Source organism: Amphibalanus amphitrite, unplaced genomic scaffold (assembly GCF_019059575.1).
Source record: "Amphibalanus amphitrite isolate SeventyFive unplaced genomic scaffold, NRLGWU_Aamphi_draft 000465F_arrow, whole genome shotgun sequence".
NCBI classification, from domain to species: domain Eukaryota; kingdom Metazoa; phylum Arthropoda; class Thecostraca; order Balanomorpha; family Balanidae; genus Amphibalanus; species Amphibalanus amphitrite.
In genome coordinates, this window is record NW_024881959.1 from 385,124 (window position 1) to 392,372 (window position 7,249).

The window sequence follows — 7,249 nt, forward strand, 5'->3', positions numbered from 1 at the left end:
GGTCGACTTACCTACAGACCGTCCCCCCCCCCCTTGGGTGAACAGCGGGGCGGGGAGGGCGGGGCGGGGCAGCCAGCGGCACCTGTAGGCTGGCCACGCGCGGCGTTGACCTCTTTGACCTTGGCCAGCTGTGCGAACAGGTCAGGCACGTATGCCCCGGGCCTCAGGGCTCGGGGGCTGCACTGGGTTACTTACTACCGGTGGATCTACATAGAAGGGCGATCGGGGAAGGCAGCTTAGTTGTTATGTAAACAGTAAAGGTGCGGATTCCGTTTGTGCTCGGTGGAAAACGTGCACATTTCGCTTTAAATGAAAATGTATCCTGGTATTCGTTATGCTCCCTTGCCTCTAGCTATAACATATGAAATAGCCGGATCATTGTGAGCCTGAGGACGGCTTCGACTAACACCATTCGTTACAGTCACCGCGTAATCCAGCACCAACGCAGACTGGACCCGTGCTGTCGTTATAAAAAAAAGCCCGTCCCACTCTCTTTTGAAGGTTGGGGAAGGTCGCAACTCGCAGGGACCACACACAGCATACAATACCTGTCCGCCGGACCAGGGCCTAGGACGGTCGCTCGCTGTGATGACCTTGGCAAGGGTGGATGTCCGCGGAGGCACGCAGTCGGGAGTCTGCCGTCGTAAATAGAGGTGGCAAAAGATGGAAATTTTGGGAACCAGACTCGAACCAGACCCGGTTGGACATTTCTGGAACCAGTCGGACCCGGTCTTAGTTGGAATCGGAACCAGTTGGACCCGTTCCCCAAAAGTCAATTAATACAAACTACTTGTAGGTATCATTAGTTGGCTGTTGCATCATGTAAAACAGCCTATTTCCAATTGGGAATACTCATGAGCTACTGTGTGCAAAGAAACATTCACTTAATTCACTTCATATTTTGCAATAATGTGTAGTGTGCAAGATGTATAGTTTATGGTAGGACCCGGTTGGACCCGTCAGAAAATTTCCAGGAACCGGTCTGGACCCATATGGGTCCAGACTGGTTCTTTGGACCGGGTCCTCGGGTCCACATTTTGCCACCTCTAGTCGTAAACCTCGGAGGAGTTCAGCTAGCTACGTTGCATAAAAAGCTGTCCACGGACGGCAGAGCTATTTGGAAGTTGTCAAGTGAAGATTTCGGCTTGAATGTACCGTTTCATATGGCCAATCTAAACTTTGAATGTAGCCGATCCAACTCCAGCGTTGAAGTTGACAGATTGTCGTCGATGCAGCCCTCCCCCCCCCCTCCCGTTACTGGAGCCCAGCAATTTCAGCTGGGCTTCAACGCTGGAGTTGTGTAGCAACTAGCAGAGCCTCTTAATAGAAAAGGCGTCTCAAATCTCAGAACATGGTGCATCTCACAAATTTCCCGATCGAGTTACCGCCGTGGGCCCGTGGCCCGAGTTGCAGTGACGATGTCAGGAACAGCAGCTCGGGAGGTCATTTCGTGCAGCACGGGAGTCAGGGTCTCGTGCTCAGTGACAGACAGTCGAGCCTGGACATTCGTGCTGAACCAGTACCTGCAGCATTATGTAATGTCAAATGTGTATGGCCGGCGGCGGTCGCTTTATGCCGACTGAGCCGGTTAAACAAAGGCGCTGGCCGGGCCGCTCGGGCTGCCCGTCTCAGAGCCCCCACATCGACAGAACAGACCACCTAGCCTGAGTACCGCAGGTCGCGGACAATGCTGGCCTTGGGCCGCGCGGCATATCTATTGCGCTTGTTTGGACGGTAAAGCTGGATTGCAACACCATTCGCAACAACTGTACAGTGTACGCCCAACAAACACAGTGTGGCGCGGCTTACTGGGATGCTGGGCCGTGACGACGCCATAGGCGGCGGACTGGGGGGGGGGGGGGGAGCACCGGGGCACCGTGCACCCCCTTTGATTTTGGCATTTTAACATTAGCCCTATGGGCGTTGCATGGAAAGAATGGGACCAAAAGTCGGCAGTGTCCCCCCCCCCCTAATTGAAGGTGTTCCACCGCCACTGGACGAAGCAGATAACATTAAGGTCACGACTTGAACCTTGATCGGATAAAACCTTTGACATTTGCAGCATCCATACGTTCTGTAATAAGCTGTGAGATAAGTAGCAAAGAAAGCTGTTAAAACTCGTGAATAAAAATAAAGACGGTAAAAACTATTTATTTAATGTAAATGTAAAATTTCATCGGACAGAAAATAGTCTGTGTGTTCTTCAAATATTCCAATCATGTTGATAAGGGTTTATACGTCTGTATCTAGGCGGGATACGTGAATTCAATTTCCGGTCAACGTTTTCAGACAGACAGACAGACAGACAGACAGACAGACAGACAGACAGACGGACGGACGGACGGACAGACGGACGGACGGATAGACGGACGGACGGACGGACGGATAGACGGACAGACAGACAGACAGACAGACAGACAGACAGACAGACAGACAGACAGACAGACAGACAGACAGACAGACAGACAGACAGACAGACAGACAGACAGACAGACAGACAGACAGACAGACGGACGGACGGACATACCCAAGGCCAAGTGTGTCTCTCGGCCGCCATCATGTTGGGCACCTGTCTGTTCAGCTGGCGTCGACCTGTTCCTTTAGGCCTGTCCCCAATTGAGGGTGAACACTTGTGACGCCCACTGCTCTCGGTACACACTTGGGAGTCGGGACAGAGGCGCTCTCAGCTCAGCTTGCAAGGAGGCGCACTAACTAGGGTAGTGTGGGGTAATTTGAACATATTTTTACATCTTCTCCGTTGTACCAAATTCCAGCTCAACCCTGAATGAAGAAAAACTGCTTCAGTAGCGCAAGTGTCACTTGCTTTCACCATGCAAGCCTCATCTTTGGACGAGCCGAGCATACCTTGAATAGCATAGCTTCACTTCTCCACCAAGTCACGGTGTGTTCAATTTGCCCCACCGTGGGGTAATTTGAACATACTGCCTTTACCTGTCATAAAAACGATAGTCTCGCCAGCGCCGATGTTGTTTGACCCATAAACAAATAGGCAGAACAATTCTAAACATACATTCACTTGAAAAATCAACACAACAACAAAAATAACAGTTGCAGAGTATCAATATCTGCACGCTGCACACCGGTCAGTTGACAGAATTCGCCTCTCCAATTAACAGAACGTCTATCATTTTTGTTCGATAAAAACTCTCCCAACCTTACTGCATCTTTTTTAGTGGTGCCAATCGAAACCTGGACATTTGGAGTTCTGATTTTGTCCAATGTCCAATTCGGAATTGGTTGGACAAAGGTAGCAGACTGGACAACATTGGACGATGGCTTGCTACACTTCAGCGCTTTTTATGAAGTAATCGTGCATAGTATTTATTGGCGAATGGAAAGCTTGTTAAGCTCTCTATATAATGAACACTTTTCGGCTGGTAAAATTACATTATAAGCAATTTAAATGACAGTTTTGAGTGATGATTAATGCGTAATTTTCGGATATATTTGGACAAATAGCTGACTTTAACATTTTTGAACGGAAATCAACGAAAATGCCGGACATTAGACGGACATTAGACGTAAATTTTATAAAACTGGCATCACTAATCTGCTACTGCTTTGGGTCGAAAATATTGGCAAAAAAAAACTGGGAGCGTTGTTTTTTCGGAGCTATCCCTCTCTTCATTGAAATTCTCACACTACATATGTTCAAATTACCCCACAATACAAGTTATTTTGCCATATTTAAAAACAGGTTTCAAAAGCAAATTTCTTGGATTGAAGGCACTGATTAGGTCATTGTAGAACAAAAGCCCTTGCATATTAGGCGCTAGCAATGCAAGATTTTGCGCTTCAATGAAGTTGCAACGACGTGTTTTTAGGCGTTTTTACTTGCGAAATTGATTTTTTACAGTGTGCGTCAACATCTTCATTCCATGAAACTTTAAACCCCGTTCATATGATAGCCCTTTTAGTTACGATAATTTCCCTCATTGGTCTTATTATCATGCCACTTATGGATTTTCCGTGATTTTGTGTTTTTCACACTATGTTCAAATTGCCCCACATGTTCAAATTACCCCACCCTACCCTACTATAACTACTTTTTATATATTTACCTACTACTTTTTTATAAGTAAAAAAGTAGTAAATATATAAATGCATATATTTTTAACTCCTTTCTTTCTTTATAATTACTTTCTCTCTGCCTACTTTAACTTCTTTCCGCGACGCATTTGATTTCACTCTCAGTATAAATCTATAGGCATTACCTATTAGGCAGCCATGAAGTGCGAGTATTCCCGGGCAGGGAGCGAGCCCGGTCACGACCTCCCCTTTCTTTGGCCAGAATATAATTAGGCATTTCCACTTTCCAGAGATGAGTTTGAAATGTTGTTTCCCTGAGTGTCCACTGTCCAGAGCCAGAATTGATGTAGGCTTCTCAAAAGTGAGCTCAGAGTTTTGCCTGCCGTTTCACATGCAGCATGGTGGAATGATAGTAATGATGGGAAATAATAGGTATACCGTAAAATATTTTTTTTTTAAAACAGACGCATACTATGATATACGAGTACCTACCTATACGTATACCTATACCACAGTTGGATAACTACTACTTGGCACAATCAGCCTAAAGCTAGCGTGGACCAGTCCCCAGCTCCCTCAGAAGTTGTTTGGTTGCTGGTTACGTCCCTGCGGCAATCCGGTCTATTTTTGGTCGGATGGTAAGATTACGAGCCCTGCGGCACTCGGCAGGCGGGGCGCAGCGATGCGACCTGCAGGACGTTGGAACGGCTCAGGCCCGGGTGACCTACGCCCGGGTGGCCTACGCCCGGCTGACCTACGCCCGAATTGCCTACTCCATCGAATGTCTACGCCCGGGTGACCTACGCCCGGCTGACCTACGCCCGAATCGCCTACTCCATCGAATGTCTACGCCCGGGTGACCTACGCCCGGGTGATCTACGCCCGAATCGCCTACTCCATCGAATGTCTACGCCCGGCTGACCTACGCCCGGCTAACCTACGCCCGAATCGCCTACTCCATCGAATGTCTACGCCCGGCTGACCTACGCCCGGCTGACCTACGCCCGAATCGCCTACTCCATCGAATGTCTACGCCCGGCTGACCTACGCCCGGCTGACCTACGCCCGAATCGCCTACTCCATCGAATGTCTACGCCCGGCTGACCTACGCCCGGCTGACCTACGCCCGAATCGCCTACTCCATCGAATGTCTACGCCCGGCTGACCTACGCCCGAATCGCCTACTCCATCGAATGTCTACTGCTCCCCTCCTGTCCGATTAACGAGTGAAGATTTCGCATACCAAAGTGACCCTTCCGGGGGAACCGGCACCCGCAGTCAGGTAACAATGGGAAGGGTCGGAGGGACCGACCGCCGCGCCGCATGGTGACAGGTGATTCCCGGGACGTCCGAGCGTCGCCTTTCAGACGCATCGCCGCCTCCCCCCCCCCCCCCCACCGCGCCGTGCCGCGCCGCACAAAGCAGACGGACCCTGTCGCGGAGCAAACTATCCGACCAGGCTGTCATCATCGGCGGAGAGCCTGAACTGCTTTTTTATCGTTGAGCTGATCAAGCTTGAGTAGCCATGCTTGCGTATTTCACGCTTCAGCCCTGCTGTGAGCCATGTTTTATGATTTCTCATTTCAGATCTTAACAATGATCTTAGGTAGGAAGAACCGTGAGAAACGCCCCTCCCCCTTAGCCCTCGCCGGTATAAGGGGGGGGGGGGTCGAACAGCCCACTCTCGGTTTTCGATAATAACTCGCGTAAAAACCCGCTGATCGCGACGGAACTTTCATTACCCTCGCGTTCATCAATTTTACACCTACCCTAACAATTTCATGACCCTGACGCAAATGACCCTTGACCTGTGACCTACTTTTCGAGACCATGTTTGGCCGGAATCGCGATTCGGCGTATGTCGTCTCCTCTTAGCCGCGCGTTTGCACTCTTTTCGTGATTTCAAGCGTTCAAACATGTGATATGATATTGCTCCTATGCGTTAGGGTGGGTGCAGGGGCGTCGCCGACGGGGGGGGGGTCGGGGGGGGGGGGTCGCGACCCCCCACTCGTCAGAACCGGGGGGTCGACCCCCCCCCCACTTTTGGCGATGCTGAGTATGCTTTTTTTTAGCTATCATGTCAGGGAAGTTGGCGTCAGCAACATCAACAAATACAACGTCAGATTCAGAATCGCTTCAAAAGCTCCCTAGTCCCTATTGCTTATAGGCAGGGTTGTATACCAATCAAGTCGATTGAATTGATTGATTTGTTTCAACGCGTATTTTGAGTTGATTGGATTGAGTCGATTGACTTTTCGAGATGACTGGTTGACTGACTCGTTTGACTTTAGCGACTGGTTGACTGATTTGATTCCCGAAAATTAGAGTGACTCGTATGATTGAGTCGATTGAATGGAAAGTTCAAATAAGTTTTAGTTGACAAGAAATAATGAAACCAATTGATGACATCAAAGATAACAAAACTACACTGAAAACTGCTTGTCATCACAACTGCAATATGGGGTAGATGGCCAAATAAAGAAGAGGGCCTGAACATGAACAGCCAACTTTGACTTTCAACAGCAATAACTCATAACTGCTCCAATCCTGGTGATAGAACCTGGCGATGCACCTACCTATCTTTCTGCACTCAGCAGGAAACGTTTTTTTTTTTTAATCCAGATGATAAAGTGCAAGGCCCTATATACTAATAAAGTGTGATTAATTAATAATTCACATCTCCACATCTCCTCAGAAACAACCCACTGAACTCTATAAATATCTGAAACCCCTACAAAAATAACTGAAACAAAAGCGCCGTTTTCGTCTCGCTAATTACGTTTACTTACCTAATTAATAGCTAATTTGCTGCATTGTTTAATTTGCAGCAGAACGTTTGTTGATCCTTTTCTCCTGAGAGACTAAGCATAACATATTTAATATATTTCATTTTCCTTAAAATATTTTACCGAATATTATTAAGTGGTTTTATTTCAAATGAAATAATAATTAAAACGAAATTGGTGTTGTACAACCGATTTATTTTATGATGATCTACCATACTGCATGATATTCAATGACGTCATCTCACCAAAAAATCAAAAGACGTAGAACAAAGATTTATAAAAGCTTAGCATACTTATTGGCAAAACGTTTTCTTTGCAGTCGCACCGTGCAGTTTTCGCGTTTTAATTTTCCTTGTTCCTACTTCCTTTGTCCTTAACTTATCCTGTGGTTCCAGAGTCCCTGTCCTCTCCAT